This window comes from Chiloscyllium plagiosum, chromosome 14 (assembly GCF_004010195.1).
Source record: "Chiloscyllium plagiosum isolate BGI_BamShark_2017 chromosome 14, ASM401019v2, whole genome shotgun sequence".
NCBI classification, from domain to species: Eukaryota; Metazoa; Chordata; class Chondrichthyes; order Orectolobiformes; family Hemiscylliidae; genus Chiloscyllium; species Chiloscyllium plagiosum.
In genome coordinates this window covers 32,202,276-32,228,437 of record NC_057723.1, presented here as the reverse complement: position 1 = coordinate 32,228,437, position 26,162 = coordinate 32,202,276, and the positions used below count along the sequence as shown (strand labels likewise).

The 26,162-nt window shown below is 40.5% G+C and overlaps 1 long non-coding RNA gene across 1 annotated transcript in view; it reads left to right on the top strand.

Annotated features, from left to right (window-relative positions):
* LOC122556602 overlaps positions 1 to 26,162 on the top strand; it is a 100,451-nt gene that overhangs the window by 19,274 nt on the left and 55,015 nt on the right. The window contains exon 3 of the long non-coding RNA XR_006313582.1: positions 6,213 to 6,283. This is a non-coding gene — a long non-coding RNA (uncharacterized LOC122556602). The remainder of the gene's footprint in view (positions 1 to 6,212; positions 6,284 to 26,162) is intronic.

Sequence of the window (26,162 nt, the reverse complement as noted above, 5' to 3'; positions counted from 1 at the left end):
CCATTCAATATAATCATGGCTGATCATCCTTAATCAGTATACTGTTCCTGCCTTATCTCCATAACCCCTTGATTCCACTATCTTTGGAACTCCTTCTTAAATGAATCCAGAGAGTGGGCCTCCACTGCCCTCTGGGGCAGAGCATTCCACACAGCCACCACTCTCTGGGTGAAGAAGTTTTTCCTCATTGCTGTCCTAAATGGCCCACTCCTTATTTTTAAGCTGTGTCCTCTGGTTCGGTACTCACCCATCAGTGGAAATATGTTTCCTGTTGCCAGAGTGTCCAATCCTTTCATAATCTTATATGTCTCAATCAGATCCCCTCTCAATCTTCGAAACTCAAGGGTATACAAGCCCAGTCGCTCCAGTCTTTCAGTGTAACGTAATCCCGCTATTCCAGGAATTGACCTCGTGAACCTACGCTGCACTCCCTCAATAGCCAGAATGTCTTTTCTCAAATTTGGAGACCAGAACTGCACACAGTACTCCAGGTGTGGTCTCACCAGGGCCCTGTACAGCTGCAGATTGTCATTGGAAGGCCACAAGTCTTATGGCATTAGTTAAAACATGGACAAGGAAACCTGCTAATTATTATTTGCTGCTTTTCCTTGGTTGATGAATGAGTAGCTGAAAATGTGTTGTTGGAAAAGCGCAGCAGGTCAGGCAGCATCCAAGGAACAGGAGAATCGACGTTTCAGGCATAAGCCCTTCTTCAGGAATGATGAATGAGTACTTCACCATGTTGAATATATCTCATGGAGGAAGCAATGAGGGTGGCAAGGCACAGAATGGATTATTTCCCTTTCTCATTGCCCAGAGGTGATTTGGGAGTTAATCACATTTCTGTGGGTCTGGAGTGTCATAATGGTGAGACCATATAAAGGTGGCAGATTTTCTACGTGTGAAGGTATTAGTGAATCAGATAAGTTTTTCAACCTTGTTACATAGTTTCCAATAGGTGATTTTCTCTTTATCCTAGACCTTCATTAAATTTAAATTTCACCACCCGCATGTTAGGATTCAAACTCTATCCCTAGGCTATGGTTCTGGATCAATCATCTGGTGACCTTGTCATTGTACCATCCCCTGATATGAGATGGCAGCCTGGTGAAGCTACAACACAGGACTATTTGATGGCAAAAAGCAGAATCAGCATGCTACAGACAGGGCAAAGGGATCCCACACCAATCAATTGGATCCAAACACTGCAATCCAGTCACAGTCAATCATGAATGGTGGTTGACAATTAAAGAGCCAACAGGAGGTGAAGGTTTCACAAATATTGCCTTCCTAAATGTTACAAGTGCCTAACAAATAAATGCAAAAGAACCAGACTGAAATATTTACTTCCCTCTTCAGCTAGAAGGTGTTTTGAAGGTGATCCAATTGAGCTTCCTCCTGAGGTCACCAGCATCATAGATGTTAGTCTTCAATAGAGCTTTGACTAGAGCTTAGTGAAAGTGGCAGCAAAAATCACAACTGAACCTCCAAAATATTAAAGAGAATTATATTTAAGGGAAGGTGACAGCCTAGTGGCATTATCACTGAACTGTTAATACTGACACCCAGGGAATGTTCCGGGAACCTGGATTCAAATTCTGCCATGGCAGATGGTGGATTTTAATTCACTAAAAATCTGGAATTAAGAGTCTAATGATGACGATGAATCCATTATCAATCATCAGGAAAACCCATCTGGTTCACTAATGCTCTTTACAGAAGGAAACTGCTATAATTACCTGTTCTGGCCTACATCTGACTCCAGACCCACAGCAATGTGGTTGACTCTTAACTGCCGTCTAGGCAATTAAGGATGGACAATTAATGCTGGCCTAGCCAGTGTTACCGTCATACTGTGAATGAATTTTTAAAAAAGTAAAATCAACATTAGAAAACAATGTGCTAAATGCAATATCAACCTTAAGGATATCTTACTACAACTTTTGTGATTACTTCTACATTGGTGGTGACTGTATGAAGTGCTGTAGCAAAGAGATATAGGAGTCATGTGTCTTATCCCGATTTAAAAGGAAAAGCAGGCTCCAGCAGGCTTTATACAGCACTGATGCATTTCTGGGAAAGTAACTCAGCTAAAGAAATTTCACAAAATGCTCTTTGGTGAGATAAGAACCTGATTTATTTTGTTTACCACCCATAAGGGGGCAGGTTAGAACTGGACAATCAATAGAAAAAAAGAGAGTAGGAACAAAATATTGCAGATGCTAGAATCTGTACTGAAAATAACAAATGCTGGAGATCACAACAGGTCAGACAGAATCCATGCAGAGAGAGCAAGCTAACATTTCCGGTCTAGACTCAAAACGTTAGCTTGTTGTCTCTCCGGGGATGCTTTTTGGCCCACTGTGATCACTGTTTTCAGAAAAAAACAGAGTAGAATATTCCAGGAGTGAGAACAAGAAAAAAAGAGAAAAAAACGAAAGAAGAGAGAGAATTGTGGGTATGTTGAAAGCAGAAAGAGAGGCAGGAAAGGTAAAGAGAAAGGGAGTTTACGTTGAGACAGTCTGAGGTGAGAAAGGCAAGTCTTTACAAAAGCAGCTCTGATGAGGGAACCACACCTACTCAGTTAGAAGGACTGAAATATTTAAGTTTGGCTTTTTAATCCCTAGGTTTGATGAGGAAGAGCAAGACACCTTTTTCATCTATTTCAAGTGGTTAGCACAGTAGTTAAAGAGGTATGTCCATCAGTGGAGTCTACTTTTGCAGAGCAAGCTGACAGGAAAATTCACAAAGTTTACTTCTTTTACAGAAAATGCTAATTCACAGAAGCAGGAAAGCTGGAGAAAGTAGGCAGCAAGCTAGAAAAAAGGCTGGGAACTGTAGTGATTGGAACAAGGTTAGCCAGATTGATCACATAGAATATGAGTTTCCTATTTGGGACTGTTAACCTGGGCTAATCAGGGAGTCCTGGCTGACTAATATAACAGGAGTCTCAGGGATTCTCCTCACTCTGAACTAGCTGGTCAGAGCTCATGTACTGTGTACATGGAAATAAAGGATGACTTGGTGATTGGATGTGGCCTCTATAGAGTCATTTCAGTGGTGATGAAAGAATACAGCACGCTTTAGAAGAAAGTTCACTCACAATAGTCATCTTTGAATCGGAGTAAGCATCTCTGGCATCATGCGTCATTTGAGAAGCTTGACTCATTCAATCTGGGCCCAGTTCAGGATGCATTATGAAAGCAGTAAAAATGGGCCATCATTTTTTGAATTCTATCATCTGATTTAATGCCAGGGGACCTTTCATGGTTTAAAATGGTTTAAAAAGGGAACGTGTCTAAAGGTGGCCACAATGATCCCTTGACAAGAGGTTGAGCTAGTTCATGAAACCATTGATAAAATTAATCTGAAATTAATATGTCATCAAAATGACTGAAACTGGTCACTTAGATCTATACCTTCAATTTGATGTACACCTTACTAGAAGTTTCACACACTGGGATGAAAGAGTCACTGGCAGCTTACCTACCTTGAAAGAAACAATAATGCTAGACAGGAAATTTGCAAATAAACTGTATTTCAGGCAAACATTTGTAGGTAGAAAGAATAATGATGGATTTGTAACATCAGAAATGGAAGACCTATTTTCTCCCTTCGTGTTTTTGTTACATTCTTGGAAAACAGCATCGGATGAGATCCAAATTGGAGAAACATCCATTCATCAAAAACTTGAAAAAATATTGAAAAATATTACTATCGCTAAGGATACAAGTCATCAATTAAACAGCCATGATGTCAGTTTAAACCGAGCACTTTGATGTTTCTAAGATTTCTTTTAAAATTGCATATTTCTACTCTTTCTTTTTGTTCTAAACACACTCTTTAAACTTTACACTTAAGTTGTGTGTGTATTTTAATTTTTTTATGTAGTTAATAAACAATAAAATCCCTCTTTCTTTCAAAAAAGCTCTTGTAACTAGCACGTTCATTTTTGAATTGAAGTGTGCAAAAATTGAGTGCTAAAAGAAATCAAAAATGTAGCTAACGAAGTCAGATAGAAAGAGGGGAGATATTTCAGCCCACCTCATTGGTCAGAACACACAGCCTGCCTGCAGAGTTGTCATGTTTGAAGTTAGGGTTGAGCATGGGTTTTGCCCATTCTAGTTAGTTCTATTTCCGTGAGTAGCAGTTGCAAATATAGTTGAGAGAAAACGTACAAATCTGCATTATAGAGGAGCAATCATTTTTGTAGCCTTTGAACATATTTACCTGACAGGAAATGTTACATTAGTTTGCATGAAGTATTTCCCCAAGTATCAGGTCATCAATCTAACATTATTGTAAAGGCCCTAACAATGACAATATTATGTAGATATGGAGTTGTATACTAGGATTACAGTCAAATTCTATTTAAAATTGTTTAAAGTCCAAAATCATATGCAGATATTTCAGAGGGTGAGTAAATTATTTATCTCAATTTCAACATCACTTAAGTAACTGAAAATTTAACCAACAAAATCATTCACTGACTAGCTGACCATAAAGTATAGAAAAGTGAGAATACATATCTTGGGAATGGCTTATGTTTGTATTCTGATTCATGGTTAGTAATGATAAATTTATCTTCAGGGAGCTTTCGTAGATTTTGTCGAGGAGCAATAACTAAGCTGTTTAAATTTGTTGACTGATGTATTCCTTTATTTTTAACATGTGCCACTCAAAGATCTTTCAACCATTTAACAATCGATTAGTTTTTATGGTTTGAATTTCTTGCGAGTTGTGTTTTCACTGAGCCAAGTTTGAGTATTTTTGTTTATAATTTTCTATGTTCAAGATATCATAAATTTCAATTTCAGTCAGTATCGGAAAATAAGTCTGTGAGAAACATGTATTAAAAGACTTTGCTGTTGGAAATTTGATAAAATCAGTATCTCTTCCAGCCCAAGCTGATTTTATCTGTTTCTTATAAGAAGCTGATGACAAAGCTTTCAATAAGTAAAATATGCATCAATTTTAGTTTGACATGTAAATTCCACTTAGCTCTAAATGTAAGTTCAACAATTTACAGATGTTTCACTCTGTTTTACAGAGGAGAGAATGTCATAGTTGAAAATAGGAAGAAACATAGAAAATGTAATCTGCACAGACAAATATACTCATTCTCAGGGGAATTCATTATTTAACTATATTCAGGATGTGGCAATAATTTAAGCCATAGAATCCCTACAGTGTGTAAGCAGGCCATTCAGCCCATTGAATTCATACCAACACTCCAAAGAGCATCTCACACTAACCAATCTCCTACCCTATAACCCTGATTCCCCATGGCTAATTCACCTATCCTATACATCCCTGACACTGTGGGCAATTTAGCATGGCCAATCCATCTAACCTGCACATCTTTGGACTGTGGGAGGAAACCAGAGCACCCAGAGGAAACCCACATTGTAAAAGTACAAACTGCACACAGACCTGATGGCTGAATTGAATTCAGGTCCCTGCTGCTGTGAAGTAGCAGTGCTAACCACTGAGCCACCATGCTGCCATGATGCTTCAGGAAGGGAGGTTAATTTTTCAGGTCTCCCTTAGAAACAGAACAATACATTGTACGCTGTGCAGTATAATAGTTCATCTTTTATTGGTGTGCTCTGTACAGCAAACAATAGACAATAGGCAATAGACAATAGGTGCAGGAGTAGGCCATTCTGCCCTTTGAGCCTGCACCACCATTCATTATGATCATGGCTGATCATCCTTAATCAGTATCCTGTTCCTGCCTTATCTCCATAACCCTTGATTCCACTATCCTTGAGACCTCTGTCCAACTCTTTCTTAAACAAATCCAGAGATGGGCCTCTACTGCCTTCTGGGGCAGAGCATTCCACAGACCCACCACTCTCTGGGTGAAGAAGTTTCTCCTCATCTCTGTCCTAAATGGCCTACCCCTTATTTTTAAGCTGTGTCCTCTGGTTTGGGACTCACCCATCAGCGGAAACATGTTTCCTGCCTTCAGAGTGTCCAATCCTTTAATAATCTTATGCATCTCAATCAGATCCCCTCTCAGTCTTCTAAACTCAAGGGTATTCAAGCCCAGTCGCTCCAATCTTTCAACATAAGATAGTCCCGCCATTCCAGGAATTGACCTCGTGAACCCATGCAGCACCATCAGAGTGGGTTCTGTTAATATATGTGTATTTCTATTGCAGTTCATAGAATTATTATGCTAGTGGAGCTATTTTCTTTCCCCTTAGGTGTGCTAACTGGAGAAAGAATCATGCTGAAATATGATACTACATTTGACAACATTTGACTACATTTTCTGGTAACTCATCCAAGTATCCATACTTCATTATGTGAACAATGAATAACATTGGATTTTGATTGTTACAGTTAACCTGACTTTTTACTGGGTATTCAATTCATTAGAACTTTGTTAAATTTCTATTGCCTTATCAAATGATGCTGATGATTCTGATGGTTTCAGACCTGCTCTGCATTTTAAGATTATTGTTAAACACTGCAATATGAAACAACTGCTTGGAAGGTATTTAATGGCAACTGTATGGGTCTAACTGATGGGCTGAAGAGATTGCAACAGGCCTGTGTCACCTATTTTCAGGAACTTCCACCATTCTAAGTGCCATTCAGGAATTTAACTGGGTAGCATCAACAATCCCTACAAGATTAAGGATCCCAGGGTTCTTTTGAGAGGCTCGCAACTCCACTGAATGGTGCCATGCTATGGCAGTGGGGGCTACTATTGGTACAACATCTACAAGAAACCAACAATAGTTACTGGATCCCAAGCCACTGTTGAGTGATGTTGGGATAGTGATCATGGGATGGGGGTTGTAGAGACTGGAGAGGGATTGTCAGGCAGGGCTGTGAGTGGTGCTCTGTGCAAACCCCTTCCCAATACCAGGTTCAATCAGAGACTGAGTGCCTTTTAATGAATGAAGCATCCCCCTACAGCCCAAGCTCAGAGGTCTGTAAGCAGCCCTGCATGGATTCACCTGTCAGCAGCAACAGAATGAGAACCTTAATAAGGAATTAATTGGACTTTTACAGGCATTAGCTGATAATAGGTTATGGTATAAACAGACTGGAGGTGAGGAGTGAGCAGGTTCCCCACCCATCACAATTATACCTCAATGAATACCTCCCCACAGCCAAACTTGTCATAGGGGAAGGAATTAATTTTCACCTTATTGCTCAACATAACATGGTAGGAGAATTGAGCTCCACCACTTTAGGTGGGAATTCAAAGGGCTGGTAACAGGATGTTTAACCTTAATTCTTTTTCATTTGGATCATCCTGGATATATAGAATGGATGTCTCCTCCTTGATATATCATTGAAGCAACACAGAGGGAGTTTTACTCTGCAGCATGATGATAAAGATTAAAACTGGAATTAACCTTTGTGCATTTCTGTAACATTTAAAAAGTTATATTTTACCATTATGCAGCTTCTAACTCCATTATCACAATTTCAGTCTATGATACAATAATTGAAACACCAATTAATGCTTACCATTTGAGCACAATTAATATACAATCAGTGTCTTGTATTGTCTTAGAATGCTTGATGAGGCTGTGTTAAAGTAATGTTGTTTATATTTAATCTATTTTATGATTGCATTGGACATTGTTCATATTACCACTGAGAGCAAAGCCTCAAAATGTTCCGCTATGCAATATCACTTATTATTTATCACAGAATTAGGCAAGAAATTAAACACAAGCAAGCCCATGATTCTGCACTCGAGAGAGGGTTAGGTTGACTTTGATTTCTGTCAATTTAGTGAGAGGAGGTCACTTGATTTTTGTCAATTCATTGAGTAGATTGCCAGTTTCCGGTGAGAATTCTGAAATATGTCCATTTTCTGGAGAAATTAGATAATTGAACTCTAAATGATATAGCATATAGCCAGGAAATATGTATTTTCCCTCAACATGTGAGATTGCTTCTTGGTTTCTAGAGCTAGATAATTTAATGGCTGCAGGAGCATTTGAGTTTTGCATACTTAGCTGAAACTCAAAATCATGCTGGGTCATCAGCGCCAGCAGAAACCATGATAGTGCAAGTAAACTGCAAAATAAACCGCAACTATCTGATAAGTGAGGTACCCTTTTTTTTCTTTTAAAAAATATACTGAACAGGTCAAAAGTCTTTTTTTTGCTCTTCAGACTAAATAACTAATTTGTTTTTACTGTGAATAATGAACTTAACAGATGCATATTCCAGCCACATTTACTGCTAAGGTGAATGTTTTATTTGAACGTGAATTTTTTTTACACCTAACACAGCATTGTTTGAGGGTTAATTGTTATCAATATCAGAAGGGTCTTAAACAGGGAAGAAACATTCATAGACATAAGAATAGATGTAGATGAAACCACGAAACTTTCTCTTGCTTTAAAATAAAATAAAATATATTTAATGTTAGCATTGACTGTGTGACACCCACCTATTTGAGGTGAGGAAATAGTCAGCTCTGTTTACTTTATTTTATCTAATTCTATTCTGAAATAATTCTGTAGCAGTTGCACGACCATAAGCTGTAGGAGCAGAAGTATGTCATTCAACCACAGAGTCCATTCTGGCAGTCAATGAGATTATGTCTTATTTGGGTGATCTGATTGAGGTTTATAAAATCATTAAGGGCAAAAATAGGATGAATAACAAAGGTATTTTCCCTAAGGTGGGGAAGTTCAAAACTAAGGGGCATATTTTTAAGGTGACAGAAGAAAGATTTAGAAAGGACATGAGGGGCAACATTTTCCACAGATTTATTTGGAAGTATAGGCTCCCGTGTGTGGAATGTATTGCCAGAGGAAGTGATGGGTGCAGGTGCAGTTACAATGTTTGAAACACATTTGAACAAGTACATGAATAGGAAAGGTTTGAAGGAACATGGGCCAAATGGGACTACTTTAGTTTGAGAACACAGTCAGTTTGGACTATTGGACTGAAGCATCTGTTTCAATGCTGTATGGCTCCATGATTCTATGATAATCCTCAACTTCAATTTCCTGCCTTAATCCTATAACTGGCAGATTGAGGCTGGGAATCACTGGAAGAGGAACAAACACTGTTGCCTTCCATCATGCTGGAATTGAAAGTGCACAATAAAAGAAAATAGCCACAAGCACACTTGGAGTGACTTGACTTGTGAGGGAAGAGGCTGCAGCAATAATCGTATGTAGGACTTTTAAAGGGGAACAGCATAGGTCACAGGCCTATAAAAGATCTAGCTTACAGGTATTCAGGCTGACAACTATCTGGCCATTCTATATCATTGATCCTCTCTGTATATGGTATCTCCCTCACACAGCCACTGTTGATTGTTCAATATATCTCATCAGTGTATGATACTATGATCTTTTATTATAAATTTTGTGTCCCATGATCCTATTCCACTAGCTACCTGACGAAGGGGCAGTGCTCCAAAAGCTTGTACTTCCAAATAAACCTGTTGTGTGATTTTTAACTTTGTCCACCCCAGTCCAACACCAGCACCTCCACATCAGAACAACTCTTTGACAGCTACACCTTCGTGCGCAGATGAGCCAAGTGTTACAGCTGTTAAACCGGGGTGGGGGGGGGGGGGGGGGGGGGGGCAAATGTGTCAGCAGCAGCTGATACCATGAATGTGGATAGTTTCTCCACTGGTAGGTAGTTGTCAGCGCAGACCTCTAACCATTAGTATGTGGTCATGAACGTTTGCCAGCTGGTGTGAAAAAGCATTAAGTATCTACACAGAGAGACTCAGAAATGGATGCACAAATGTTAAAATCATCTATGTTTATATACACAGTTATATTCACAAAAAAGACCTTCTTCACACATGCTACTAAAGTGCCCTCAATATATCTTTACTTATTCTATCCCTCCCGCTATGTCTCAGTGCACTGTCTGTTTCAAGGGAGCCTGTTTTGATATGGAGTCTATTAGCCCTGGAGGGTTGGTAGGATGATCCAGGAAGTGCTTGTGTCTGGGTCCCAAGAGTCTTCTTGCCAGGTAAAATTGAACCTCCTAGGCCTGAATGTTCAAAGTTTTGATGGTGACTCTGGAGGTACTCGTGGGCCAAATGGGTTAGTCATTTGCAGAGTCAGGGTGTGGGGTAAGGGTATAGTGCAGCCTGAGTGGAGGTAGAGGGCTTGGCCAACTCTGCAGTATCTCAAATAGAAACTGACGAGGTGCTTATATGTGGTTCCGCCTCAGGCTTTGTGGCACTTGGCACTGCATTGTCTCTTCATGAGGGAGTGGGTTGAGGGGGCTTCTGGACTGAGGCTAAGGTTTCCAGTTGCTACCCTCATGCCTTTGATGCAGGTATGTGTGCATATTCAGCTACCCCCTGACGGTGCTAGACTTGGCGATCCATGGAAGCTGCTTACCTGTCCATGGAGGAAGACAGATCATCACAGGACTCACTATATTGCTCAGCTTCTGGACAGTGAGGGCCATTACATCTCAAATTCCTGCCTTATGCCGATGCTTTACCCTGTGCGATTTGGTCCCTGATTGCCGTCACTACAGGGTCATCTTTTGCCTGGACTTGAACAGATGCCATGTCTTCATCCATCCACTGCCAAATACAGAGCTGTCACTGTGAGCTGCTCAGAAGCAAAGTGGATAATGGGGATCCTGTAGATGTAATATTTCTGGACTTTTGGTAGACATTTGATAAGGTGCCAAATAAAAGGTTAATTCACACGATTGGAACATGTGGGATTAGGGGTAATTTATTAGCTTGGATAGATGACTGGCTGATGGACAGAAGGTAGAGAGACAGGATCAATGTTTTTTTTTCCTGGATGGTAAGATGTAACTCGTGGGGTGCCACAGGGTTCGGTTCTTGGACCCCAGCTATTTACAATCTACATTAATGACTTGGATAAAAGGATAGAAGTTTCTATAGCCAAATTTGCAGACAACACAAAATAGATGGGATGGTAAATTGTAATGAGGAAACAAGACCCTTACAAATGGATGTAGATAGATTAGGAGAGTGTGCCAAAATGGGGCAAATAAAGTTTAACATGGCTAAGTGTGAGGTCATGCATTTTGGTTGAAAACATGAGAACTCAACCTATTATCTAAATGGGGAGAGACTTTGGGTGCTCTGGAGCTGAGGAATCTGGGTGTTCTCATTCATGACTCACAGTACTAGCATGTAAGTACAACAGATAATAAAGAATGTTGCTTTTATAATTAAGGGAGTAGAACATAAAGTTAAGGAAGTACTGTTTCAATGATATAAGGCATTGGTGAGACTGTATGTGGAGTATTGTGAGCAGCTTTGGTCCCCTTATTTGAGGAAAGATGGAATGGCATTGGAGGCAGCTTAGAGAAGGTTCACTAGATTGAACCCAGAGAGATGAGGGGCTTTTCATATGAAGAGATATTGAACAGTTTAGGCCTATACTTTCTGGAATTTAGAAGAATGAGGAGAGATCAAATTGAGACATTCAAGATGATTAAAGGTATGGATAAAATAGACCTCAAGTGGATGCTTCCTCGGATGGGGTATTTTAGGATGAGAGGTCATAGTTTTAGGATAACGAGTAGCAAATTTAAAACAGAGTTGAGGAGAAATTACATTTCCCAAAGGGTTATGAATCTAAGGAAATCATTATCCCAAAGTGTAGTGAATGCTGGGACGGTGAACAAATTTAAGGAGGAGGTAGACTGATTTCTAATTGGTAATGGATTGATGGGTTATGGGGAGAAGGCAGAAAAATAGGGGTGAGGAGCATGTCAGCCATGATGGAATGGCAGAGCAGACTCGATGGGCCAAATAACCTAACTCTGCACCTATATGTTATGGAGTTACTGATGAAGATACTGGATTGTGAATCCACCATCTCTATGCCTGTAGTTGCCACCGGGGTGAGCTGGTGGGGGGTGCAGGAGGCAGCCTTGTTGATGAGACCTCAGAGACCTCAGTACTCCTGTTGAGAGTGAGGGGTTTTCTCCAGCTGGCTGTTTTTCTGAGGAATCATAGGATTCTTACAGAACCAACAAGACAATCGATGCGGGTTGAGTCAGTCGTTAGAAAGGCAAATGCAATGATGATATTTATTTTGAGAGGACTTGAATATAAAAACAGAGATGTACTTCTGAGGTTCTATAAGACTACAGACCTCCTTGTAGATAGAGGTGAATTAGAGGTACAAATATGTAGAGAGATCATAGAAAGACGTAGTAGCAACAGTGTGGTGGCGATAGGAGATTTTAGTTTTCCTAACATTGACTGGGATTCACAGTGTTAGAGGATTGAATGGTGCAGAGTTTGTAAAAAACATCCAGGAGGATTTTCTAGAGCAGCATGTAAGTAGTCCAACTCATGAATGGGATCCGTGCTGGACCTGGTGTTAGGAAATGAGCCCAGCCAGGAGGTTGAAGTTTCAGTAGGGGATTACTTTGGGAATAGTGTTTACAATTCTATAAGTTTCAGGACAAAGATGAAAGTGGTCCTAAAGGAAAAGTGCTAAATTGGGGGAATGTAAATTGGGAGCAGCTGTTTGAAGGGAAATCCACATTCGATATGTAGAAGGCTTTTAAAGAGAGGTTGATTAGAGTTCAGGAGAGATGAGTTCCTGTGAAAATGAAGGATACAAATGGCAAGATTAGAGAAGGTTCCCCATGAAGAAGGTGAAGTCGCATGGGGTCCAGGGTGTTCTAGCTAGGTGGATAGAGAACTGGTTGGGCAACAGAACACAGAGAGTAGTGGTGGAAGGGAGCTTCTCAAAATTGAGACCTATGACCAATGGTATCCACAGGGATCCGTGCTGGGACCATTGTTGTTAGTGATATACATAGATGATTTGGAGGAAGGTTGCCTTATTAGCAAGTTTGCAGATGACACTAAGATTGGTGGAGTTGCAGATAGTAAAGGGGACTGTCAGACAATACAGCAGAATATAGATAAATTGGAAAGTTGGGCAGAGAAATGGCAGATGGAGTTCAATCCGGATAAATGCGAGGTGATGCATTTTAGAAGATGTGATTCCAGAGCAAATTATACAGTAAACAGAAATGTCCAGGGGAAAATTGATGTACAGAGAGTTCTGAGTGTTCAGGTCCATTATTCCCTGAAGGTGGCAATGCAGGTCAGTAATGTGGTCAAGAAGGCATATGGCATGCTTTCCTTCATCAGATGGAGTATTGAGTATAAGAGTTGGCAGGTCATGATACAATTGTTTAAGACTTTGGTTTGGCCACAGTTGGAATACTGCATACAGTTCTGGTCGCCACATTACCAAAAGAATGTGGATGCTTTGGAGAGAGTGCAGAGGAGGTTCACCAGGATGTTGCCTGGTATGGAGAGCGCTAGTTTGAGGAGAGGTTGAGTAGATTAGGATTATTTCCATTCAGAAAGAAGGTTGCTGAGGGGGGGACCTGATTGAGGCCTACAAAATCATGAGCAGTATAGACAGGGTGGATAGCAAGAAACTTTTTTCCCAGAGTGGACGACTCAATTACTCGGGGTCATGAGTTCAAAGTGAGAGGGGAAAAGTTTATGGGAGATGTGCGTAGAAAGTTCTTTATGGAGAGGGTGGTGGGGATCTGGAATGATTTGCCAGCGGAGGTGGTAGAGGCGGGCATGATAGCATCTTTTAAGATGTATGAATGGGTACATGAATGGGCAGGGAGCAAAGGGGTACAGATCCTTAGAAAATAGACGGCAGATTTAGATAGAGGAATGGGATCAGCGCAGACTTGGAGGGCCAAAGGGCCTGTTTCTGCAGTGTAATATTCTTTGTTCTATGTTCTTTGACTCTGGTCAGATCATATTTTGAGTACTATGTGCAGTTCTGGGCCCCATATCTCAGGAAGGATGTACTGGTCCTGGAATGTGTTCAGAGGCGATTCATGAGAATGGTCCCAGGAATGAAAAGCTTAACATATGAGCAACCTTAGAGGACTCTAGATTTATAGACAATAGAGTTTAGAAGGATTTGGGTTGGGGGGGGGGTGGGGGTGGAATCTATTTAAAACACACAATATTGAATGGCCTGGACAGAGTAGATGTTTGGAACATGTTTCCATTCGTAGAAGAGATAAAGACTTGAGGGCATAGCCTTAGGTTGAATGGAAGACCTTTTAGAATGGAGATAAGAAGAAACTTCATCAGCCAGAGAGTAGTAAATCTATGGAATTCATTGCCACGGAAGGCTGTGGAGACAAGGTTATTGAGTATATCTAAGTCTGAGATAGATAGGTTCTTGAGTGTCAAGGGATACAGGGAGAAAGTGGGAGAAAGGAGATGAGAAACTTATCAGCCGTGACTGAATGACAGAGCAGACTCAATGAGCAGAATGGCCTAATTTCTGCTCCTACGTCTTATGGTCTTTTGGTCTTCTACTAAGGTGTAACCTGTTCTCAGTGTTCAGGTCCTAAATGCCTCAGAACTGGCCCAAAGTCTGTTTTTTCCTCTTTCTATACTCACCAGTATGTGTTATTGGAAACAAGCCTGAAATAAGAATCCTGAATTAGAACCGGAAATGTTTTTTTTCTTTTCTTTTTTAGATCCCTCAATTCTACTTCCAAACCTGCCATCCTCTTTCCTACGTAAGTAATTGTGGATGACTTCTGGCTCTTCACCCTCTTCCAAAACAATATCCCGCAGTTGTTCTGCAATATTCTTAATTCTGGCACAAGGGAGGTAAAAAGCCATCCTGGAGTCACATATATGGCAAAAGAAATGCCTATCTCTTCCCCAAACTATCAACTTGCTATTACTCTTCCACACTTGCTTGCCCTACCCAACCCAGCTGTGCAGTTGAGCCCATTGTGGTGGCACAAGCTTGTGTTTCACTATATTCCCCTGAAAAAGCATCACCCTAACCAGTATCCAAAATGGAAACAAAAACAGAAATCATTGAAGATACTCAGCAGATCTGGCAGCATCTGTGGAGAGAAAGCAGAGTTAATGTTTTGAGTCCAGTGAACCCTTCTACAGAACTGTATTCAGAGCCTCCATTTTATTTATTTCAGTCCTAAATAGAAAGTCAGTTTGTGAATGAGATAGACTCTGGGTATTACACTACCTACCTAGACTTTCTAGATTGTATGGCCGTAGAATCATTAGATCACAATCTCGTAAAAAGTCCCTTTCGCCCATCGGCTCTGTACTGAACAAAACTGTTCTATTTCCATTTTCCAGTGTTTGGCTCATAGCCTTGTATAGCTTAGCATTGAAAGTCCATATCTAAATACTGCTTAAATGTTATGAGACTTTCTGCCTTAGAGAGAGGTTTAGACACTTAAGTGGTTTAAAATGGATAAGGAGGAGGCTGGCTGTATTTAATATGGATCAGCACCAGGACCAGTTGAAGGATGCTGAAGGGAGTGAGGATGTAAACTGTGGAAGCAGTGCAACAATTTTACAATTTTCATTCAATAGTTGAGTAAAGCTTCCATAGTCCCAGAGGACCACTGGGCTGCTCTCTCATTGGAGAGAAATGACATGTGATTACCATGCCTCAGGCAAGGGGAGAGCTTGAGACAAAGAGTCCTTCATGGTAACCTCAGCCAGTACAGGAACTGAACCCATGCTGTTGGCATCAGTCTGTATTGCAAACCAGTCATCCAAGCTAACCAAACTCTTCATAAAACTCAATTAAACCAGGGTGGCATGTTGGCTCTGTGGTTAGCACTGTTGCCTCACTCTGGTAAAAACAAGGACTGCAGATGCTGGAAACCACATTCTAGATTAGAGTGGTGCTGGAAAAGCACAGCAGGTAAGGCAGCATCCGAGGAGCAGGAAAATCGACGTTTCGAGCAAAAGCCCTTCATCAGGCTCTATTCAGGCTCTGTGAGGCAGCAGTGCTAACCACTGTGCCACCGTGCCGCCCTCAGGTGGTAGGTAAGGTGTATTAGTCAGGGATAAAAGTAGAGTAATGGGTCTGGGAGGGTTACTCTTTGGAGGGTAAGTATGGGCTTATTGGGCCAAATGGCCTGTTTCCACACTGCGGGGATTCTATGATGATAGCAGAGGATTGAAGAAATGCAAATATTACACCATTGTTCATAAAAGTCTATAATGATGAGCTAAGTAACTACAGGCCACAATGTTTAACCTCAAGCATGGATTTGTTTTAAAAAAAAGATGATTCAGGATAAAATTAATAGTTACCTTGGCAAGTGCAATTTATTGTAGAAAGGCCAGCACAGAACTAATGAGGGTAAATAGTGTTGACCTAAACTGCTTGAGTTTTTAGATAAGATAATAGTGATGGTAGGCGTCTTTCATGCCGTTATTGCAATGGATTCTAAAAGGCATTTGACAAGGTGCCACACAAAGATTTGTCAGCAAGGTTAGAGCTCATGGAATAAAACAGTTAATATCACAAAGGAAAATCCATTGATTAACAGGAAACAGTGTCGTGACGAATATTTGTTTTGCAAATTGGGGCAAGATCCAAACAGTGTCAGGATCCCCTGCTCTTCATGGTAAAAGATATAGATCTTGGTGTACAAAGCAAAATTTCAAACTCAATTTCAGAAGACACAAATCCCTGAAGTATTGTAAATTGTGTGGATAGTAGTAAATGTTAAAAGGACATGGCCAGGTTGTTGTAATGGCTTGATAAATGTCAGATGAAATTTAATAGAACAAAGTATGAATTTATTTATTGTGGTAGAGAGAACACGGATAGACTACATAACATAAATTGTATAATTCCTAAGGGGGTGATAGGGCAGAGCGATCTGAGCTTATAAATGCACAATTTAATTCAGATGATAAACCAAGTTGAAGAATCGTACAGAATTCTGGGCTTTAAAGCAAGGAATATGTATAATATACAAAATCAACATCAACTGAAGTGTTGAAAAGTGTTGAAGTGTTTAAAAGGCCATTGGATTATTTTCCAAAAAGCAGTCAATTGCAGGAGTAGGGGAATAAAGAAGCAAGTGAGACATGGTGAATTGCTTCAGCAGAGAGAAAGCACAGACACAACTGACCTAATGACATCCTTGCATGATGAAACTATTTCATTCTACCAAAGTTCTTGCATAGTTTTAACATTGTCAGTTTCTCTTAAGTCTTGCATAAGCAAGGCTCTGCAAAAAAGGAAGTATTGTGCTGTTAAATGAATGGGTTAAAAATATTTGTTTAATAAATATAGAATTCTGGAAAATAGGAACAGGAGACACAATATTATCCCTTAATGGAGAAAACATTATTTTCAGGTTAGCCTGTCTCTTAGTCTTTGTCTCTTTGCATTTGTGTGTTCTGTCAGCTAGATGGAAGAATATATGATGGGACTGGAAATATTAAAGATGAACGTCTATTGTTTCCTGCAGGCCAAAAAGATGTAATTTGTTGGAAAGGTAAATGTCAGTGTAGATGAGATTTTTTTTTTAAATTGTGAATTACTTGCTGTTTTTGTCTTGCAGTGTAAGGTTTAAAGTTCTGCCCACTCCCTTCCTGCTTTTGAAGGGGATTGGTGTCATTTGACTCCTCAAGCTTGCTTCAACACTCAATATGAACACGGCTGATCATCCAACTCAGTACCTTATTCCTAATATATAATGGAGGTAAATATATATCAGAGCAGTAAGAGTAATTCAAAATGGAATGATTAGGAATACAGGGCCAACATGTTCTTAGCAGGTTAAGAGTGGAACCAAACATTCCAAACAACACAGGATATCAAGAAATGCACAGGATTAGATTTGGAAAATACACAAAACTTATGGTAGATGCCACGGGGTCAGAACACTAGAAACCCTAAAGGTATAGAAAGTGCAGGGGGTTACCTGAAAAACAAAATGAATGCAAAGAAGGAGCACAAAGAAATATTGGAAGGTAAAAACAAGGAAAATCCAAATGCATTTTATATTTAAATTTGTGGCAAGAGGATAACCAGGGAAAGAGTGGGGGCTGTAAGGGGCAAGTGGCAAACTGTGGGTGCAGCCAGAAAATGCAGGTGATGATTTAAATGATTATTTTATATCTGTATTTATATAGAGAAGCAAGATGTAGGTGTCAAAATCAGGATGGAGGATTGTGATACACTTGAACAAATTACAGTTGATGGGGAGAGAGTTTAGTGGGCTTAAAATCGGTTAAGTCACCACGCCCTGATGAGATGTAGCAGAGGCCTTGACATTATTTTTCAAAGTTAAAAATCACACAACACCAGGTTATAGTCCAACAGGTTTAGTTGAAAGCACTAGCTTTCGGAGCACTGCTTCTTCATCAGGCAGCTGTGGAACTGGATCATACAACACAGAATTTACAGCAAAAGATCACAATGCAACAGAAACGATATATTGAGAAAACCTGGGTAGCTGTTAAGTCTTCCATCTTTTAGGATGGGTTGCAGGTTTTGGTTCATTAATATGTAAATCACATTCTCAAGATAACTCTATTATCCAATTGAACTGGTACGAAGCTCAACTCATTGATCACCAGCTCCAGCGTGCCACAACAAGAAACCATGATGACCCCCTCAGAAGATAGACATGGAATGTGACCGATAGGGTATCCTTTGTTGTCCAGTACATCCTGGGAACAGAGAAACTACGCCATGTTTTTTTACAACCTGGAACATATTACCAATGAGAATGAGACCTTCCTTACACCTCCATGTATCGCCTTTAAACAACCATCAAACCTTAAACAGACCATTCGCAGAAAACCGCCCAGCCTTCAGGACAACATCGACCACAGCACCGTGCAACCCTGTCATGTCAATCACTGCAAGGCATGTCAGAGTGTCGACATGGATACCATCATAACACATGGGGACACCACCCACCATGTATGCAGCAGGTACTCATGACTCAGTCAACATTGTCCATCATATACTTTGCAGGCAAGGATGCCCCGAGGCAAGGTAAAGTTGGCGAGACCATGCAGACGCTACGACAATGGATGAATGGACATCGCGCGACAATCGCTAGACAGGGATGTTCCCTCCCAGTCAGGGAATACGACACTGGTCAGAGACCTTCGGCCTCAGATCTTCGAGTGACCATCCTGTGACCATCGAGTGACTTTGAGATACAAGGCAACTCAGAGTGGCTGAGCAGAGGCTGATAGCCAAGTTTGGAACTCATGGAGATAGCCTTAACCAGGACCTTGGGTTCGTTTCACATTACAGGTGGCCCCACTACACTACACACTTTCACACACAAGCACACATACACACAAACACACACTCACACACGCACACTATTACATGCTGACATACTCGTGCAGACCCTTTCTCATACACACATTCTCTCTCTCAGACACACACACATATCCCCTCCCCTGAGAGGTGCACACAAGCAAACACGCTCTCGCTCTGTCACACACACACACACAACTTTATGGGGTGAATTTGCATTTGCAGAATTGTAAGTGTAGATACATTCTATTTAGCTCAAAAAGCACACAATATGCAGGCACTCAATCCATGTAAAATTTTATAAATTCCTACTTTGAAAATAAAACCAGTCTGACTCAAGATTGGGATACAGACAGACTCAAATCTTACATCTTTAATGCATTGCTGAGCTGAGGTGATAAAAGCTTAAGTTATCTCGAGAATGTGAGTTGAAAGAAGTTCTGGGATTTACATATTAATGAACTGAAACCTGCAACCCATTCTAAAAGATGAAAGACTGAACTGCAATCTAGGTTTGTTCAACATATCATTTTAATTGCAGGACACTGTGATCTTTTGCTATAAATTCTGTGTCGTATGATCCTGCTCCACAGCTACCTGATGAAGGAGCAGTGCTCCGAAAGCTAGTACTTCCAAATAAACCTGTTGGATTATAACCTGGTGTTGTGTGATTTATAACTTTGAGAAAGTGAGTACTGCAGATGCTGGAGATCAAGGTCAAGAGTGTGGTGCTGAAAAAGCACAACAGGTCAAGCAGCATCTGAGGAGCAGAAGAGTCGATGTTTTGGGCATGAGTCCTTCATCAGGAATGAGGTTTATGAGCCGAGGGTTAGAGAGATAAAGGGAAGGAGGTGGGGCTGGGGAAAGGTAGCTGAGAGTGCTAGAGGTAGATGAAGGTGGGGTAATGATGATAGGTTGGAAAGGAGGGTGGAGCGATAGGTTAGAAGGTTGGATCTGGGGGAGGGGAAATGAGGAAACTGGTGAAATCCACGTTGCTGCCAGGGGGTTGGAGGGTCCCAGCGTCAGGTAGTTAGAATTTGGCCATGGAGGAAGCCAAGGACCTGCATGTCTTTTGCAGAGTGGGAGGGGAAGTTAAAGTGTTCAGCCACGAGGTGGTGGGGTTGTCCCAGAGATGTTCTCTGAAGCGTTCTGCCAGTAGATATGCTGTCTCCCCAATGTACAGGAGACCGCATCAGGAACAACAGATACAGTAAATGACATATGTGGAAGTGGAGGTAAATCTATGATGGATGTGGAAGGCTCTTTTGGGGCCTTGGATGGAGGTGAGGGGGGAGCCGTGGGCGGTGCAGGTTTTGCAATTCTTGAGGTGACAGGGGAAGGTGAAGGGAGGCGAGGGTGGACCTGACATCAAAGTCACGGAGGAAATGGTCTTTACAGAATACAGATAAGGATGGGGAGGGAAATATATCTCTGGTGGTGGGGTCTGTTTATAGCTGGCAGAAATGGTGGAGGATGATACAATGTATCCATAGGTTGGAGGGGTAAAAGGTAAGGACCAGGATGATTCTTTCTTTGTTATGGTTGGACCTAAGGTCAAGGTGGAACATTTTTGTGAAGTTGATGAACTGCTCATCCTCCTCATGGAAGCATGAGGTGGTTCCGATACAGTCATCAATGTAGCGGAGGAAAAGGTGGGGAATGGTGCTGGTGTAGCTGTGCACTGCATCCTGTGGTCTATGCACCTTCTCCTATTATTGTTAATAATTATCGGTTCTAAGTGATAGTACCTCTGAAGAAGTTAATGACTTTTTAACTTTTTCAAAATAATTTATTTTCAGTACCACTATAGGCCTTCTCTCACAAAGCTCTCTCAAAAACTCATTGATAACTGATAACTTATTAATGATCTTCCCTACTTGATTAACAATTCTGAAAAATCTTCACAACTCTGTTATATTCTTTGGTTCTGGAAACTTTTTAATGACATTTCTTAACTAAGGATTGTTCTTTATGTCTGTGGCTTCCACTTTTTTTATTCATTCACAGAATGAGGGCATCACTATCTAGGTCAGCATTTATTGCCTATCCCCAATTGCCCATTGGGCTGGTAAGGGTCAACCACATTGCCTGTGGGTCTGGAGTCACATGTAGGTTAGACAGGTAAGGATGGTAATTTCAACCTCATTTCCCTAAAGTACATTAGTGAGCTAGAAGGGTTTTTCTGACAATCGATAATGGCTCCGTGGTCATCATTAGACCCTTAATATGTCACCTAAAAACTTGATCATAGTTTTGTACTGAGGCAAATCAACACTTGCCATTTGATGTTAGGCCTGACACCTGTAATGCTTTCAAAACATCCCAAACTCTACAATCCTCCTTTGTTGAACTGCATTTAAGGACATCACCCATGTGACTTAACTTTCCTGCCTGCAGCTAACATTTTTGAACAGCATCTTTGTCAGCAATTTTTTTAAGCTCTCATCAACTGATGACATTGGATGAATTCCATCTGTACAGGCTTGTTAAGCTGTGTCAGATCTCTGCAGATTCTGATATTCTCATTTAGTTTCTTAACAGTAACCACATCTGAGCACCATTTAGACAGTACTGTGATTATCAAAATTAGCCTGTGTTTCTGCATCTACAAATTTATCCTTTCGCTTTATCCATCAATGAGTATTGTACTTTTTTTGGTATAAAAATACAACATGATGTTGCATTTCGATGCAGCATTGCATGGTATTCATTTCTAGCTTACTCAGTCCTGAAAATAATATGGGAAATTCTTCTCTAAATTTTGTATTTTTTTCCCTCTTGGCAATCTATCTATTTTCATAATCAGCGTTTCTAGAGCATGCTGACATATTGAGATATGAAGCTTCATGATTTTGCAAGATAGAAAGTAGTTCACCTTTTTCTCTGTCTTCCGACTATAGTATTGTTATAATTTGATCTACATTTAAACGAGCTCCTTTTGAGTTGTGCATTTTGATTAAAGAAAGTTTTAACTTGATTTGTTTTACCAACTTTAATTTATCAGACAATATCAAAACTGCTGCCCTAGTGTCTAGATAAAACTCAATAGAATGTCCCTCTGCATTGAGATATACTAACCAGGAATTTCTGATTGGTTAATTGATCGCACCTCTTGTGTTTGAGTTCTGTAGTTTTGATTCTCCTACCTCTTAGGACTGATTGTTATTGTTCACTTTCATTACTTGGAGATTTAAATGACAGCATCATTTGAAATTCACCCTCAGGGTGTGAACGTTATTAGCTGAGCCCATCCTGAGTTGCCTTTGAGAAGCTGGTGGTGAGCTGCCTTTTTGAACATGTGCTACAGGTAGACCCACAATACTGTTAAGGAGGATGTTCTGGGATTTTGGCTCAGTGACACTAAAAGAAAGGTGATATGTTCCCTTGTCAAGATGGTGAGTAGTTTTGAGGGGAACCTGCAGGTGATGGTATTCCCATGTATCTGCTGATCTTATTCTTTTAGATGACAGTTGTTATGTATTAGAAGTTGCTGTCTCAGGACCTTTGACGAACTTCTGCAGTTTATCCTGTAGATGGCACACACTGCTATTACTGAGCTTTGTTGGTGGAGGAAATGAATGTGGATGTAGTTTCAGTTCTTAATGTTTGTGAACGTGGTGTCATTTCTTAAAATGATCACATTTATCACAAATGTGGCATCACCTGCTGGGTAATCGTGTCTCTTATGTACCTTGTTCCAACCACATCTGAAGAAGGTGAAAGTGGAGTTTCCTGAGCTTTCAGCATTTTTGGTGGGTTTTCATGATAGGGCGCTATCTATTTTCAGACCTACATATTGCACTAACTTATTCAGCTTCTTAAGTGGATATGTAGCCTTACCTCATACTAATCCCTGGTTTAGCCTCTGGCCTCAAATTGCTTTGCAAATTATACCGCTTTTGCGAGTATTAGGTCATTTTGCAATAGTGCCTCATCCATCACACACTGGCCACTATGTGGTCCAATGTTAATTTGTTCCTTAAATCGCTGCATGCAAAATTCTCTGCTAATCTCGAGAAGTCATCGATGATGGAAACAATGAACTCACCTGGTCTTAGTCTTTATTTGTTAAATCTCATTTATTTGATGATTAAGTGTTTTGGACACTGAAATATGTATCAAAGTGTTTCAAAATTTTATCATAAGCAGGTTAAGTCTTATCAATCCCTTGAAGGATTGATAAGCTGTTTCTGACTTTATCAAGTGGACTACTGACTTGATCATAGCAGAGTTAATGTTTTGGGTTGTGACCTTTCTTCAGAAGGGTCTGAAGAAGGGTCACTGAACCTGTAGTATTAATTGTGTTTTCTCTTCATAGATGCTGCCAGACCTGCTGAATTTTCCCAAATGATTCTGTTTTTGATTCTGATTTTCAACATCTGCGGTTCTTTTGTGTTGGTTTATTGATTTGGTCGTGCTGGTCTTCTTTATGCAACCCTGGAATAATTTGACACATGGCAAAATGATTTCTCCAGTCATCTCACATGAGTGGCTACTGTGTTCATTCTACTCTCAGGAATATACCTGGAAGTAGTAATGATGTTTCTACCCTTTAGCCTCATCAAAGATCCATTGCTCTGCTGCTGCTTTGGCTGTTTGACCTTGCTCCCAGGTTACAATGGCTTCTTTCTGGTAAGTGGAATAATTTTTTCTATTTTTCCTCTTCCATTTACCAATGAAGTTTGATCCTAGTTTTCAACAGTTGTAGACTGTATTTTACTCACAGTGCTTTTGGGCTCTTCTCTGTAACACTGTGGTTCCACAGGTTACTGTCTTGCTACATTTATGTTTCACCGTTGGGTCAGTGATATTTTGGATTTTGATGGAGGAAGAGGAGGATTGTGTGAACAAGATCAGTCTGATTGGCTTTTAAATGATCTTGCAATAGCCTGGGTGCATTTTTACACAAGTTTCACTTATATGCAAACATTGATATATACTAGCTCAGATTGTCTGCTTCACAAGATCTTTCTTTGGCTCTCTTTATCTTAATCATGGGATATTACATAAGATCCCATTGATTTATGCTGTTAGAACAATTCTTTACAACATCCTTTCCCCTCCAGTCATCAGTTCCTAATGCTAACACTTCTTAAAAACTCATTTCAGACAATGTATCAATCTGTCAACGAATAAATGAGACTTAACCTCCTTATGGTAAAATCCTGAAAGCCTTTGATAGACATTTCAATGTCCAAAACAATTAATCATCGAATAAATGAGATTTAACAAATGAAGACTAAGGCTAGGTGAGTGCATTGTTTTTATCATCCACATCTTCCAGAGATATAGCAGGGAATTTTGCATACTGCAATTTAAGGAATGTATTAACAGTGAACCACAGAGTGGTCAGTGTGTGATGGATGAAGCACTATTGCAAAAGAACCTAATGTTCGCAAAAGTAGTATAATTAGGATGCTGGCTCAAAGGCAGACGACAGAGGGTGGCGGAGAGTTGTTTTTCAGACTGGAGGCCTGTGACCAGTGGAGTGCCACAAGGATCAGTGCTGGGTCCACTACATTTTCATCATTTATATAAATGATTTGGATGTGAACATAAAAGGTATAGTTAGTAAGTTTGCTGATGACACCAAAATTGGAGGTGTAGTGGACAACGAAGAAGGTTACCTCAGATTACAATGGGATCTTGATCAGATGGGCCAATGGGCTGAGAAGTGGCAGATGGAGTTTAATTTAGATAAATGTGAGGTGCTGTATTTTGGGAAAACAAATCTTACACTTAATGGTATGGTCCTGGGGAGTGTTGCTGAACAAAGAGACCTCGGAGTGCAATTTTACAGCTCCTTGAAAGTGGAGTAGCAGGTAGATAGTATAGTGAAGAAGGCGTTTGGTATGCTTTCCTTTATTGGTCAGAGTATTGAGTACAGGAGTTGGGAAGTCATGTTGCGACTGTACAGGACATTGGTTAGGCCACTGTTGGAATATTGCGTTCAATTCTGATCTCCTTCCTATCAGAAAGATGTTGTGAAACATGAAAAAGGTTCAGAAAAGATTTACAAGGATGTTGCCAGAGTTGGAGGATTTGAGCTATAGGGAGAGGTTGAATATGCTAGGGCTGTTTTCCCTGGAGCATCGGAGGCTGAGGGGTGACTTTATAGAGGTTTATAAAGTCATGAAGGGCATGGACAGGATAAACAGACAAAGTCTTTTCCCTGGGGTGGGGGAGTCCAAAACTAGAGGGCATAGGTTTAGGGTCAGAGTGGAAGGATATAAAAGAGACCTAAGGGGCAACATTTTCACGCAGAAGGTGGTATGAGTGTGGAATGGGCCACCAGAGGAAGTGGTGGAGGCTGGTACAATTGCGCTATTTAAAAGGCATTTGGACAGGTATATGAATACGAAGGGTTTGGAGGGATATAGGATAGGTGCTGTTCGATGGGACTAGATTGGGTTGGGATGTCTGATCAGCATGGATGAGTTGGAGCGAAGGGTCTGTTTCTGTGCTGTACATCTCTATGACTCTATAATTGAAGAGATTATTGATTGTAGACTGAAATGGGAAAATAACTATTTTAAAATGGTGGATTTTTGAGGGATTACTATACTTTTTTGAAAATCAAGTAAGCTGACCCTGATTTTAAGCGTATTTACACAGCTGTTGGTTCAAGCAGTAGTGGAAAGTTAGCAGATGAGCTGGACCCAAGGTCTGTGTAGAAATGAACATTCAGTTAACAACAAGTAACCAACTGATCCATAGATCATGACCAATTATCAATGACAAATGCTTCTGCTTGCCAATAGCTATCTTACTGGGGGGGGGGGGGGTGGGACCCAGGGAGATACTGAGGAAAGAGATCGATCTGAGACGGGTACAGCTGAGAACAGAAGTGGGTCAAACAGTCAGGGCAGGCAGAGACAAGGTAGGACTAATAAATTAAACTGCATTTATTTCAATGCAAGGGGCCTAACAGGGAAGGCAGCTGAACTCAGGGCATGGTTAGGAACATGGGACTGGGATATCATAGCAATTACGGAAACATGGATCAGGTATGGTCAGGACTGGCAGCTTAATGTTCCATGATACAAATGCTACAGGAAGGATAGAAAG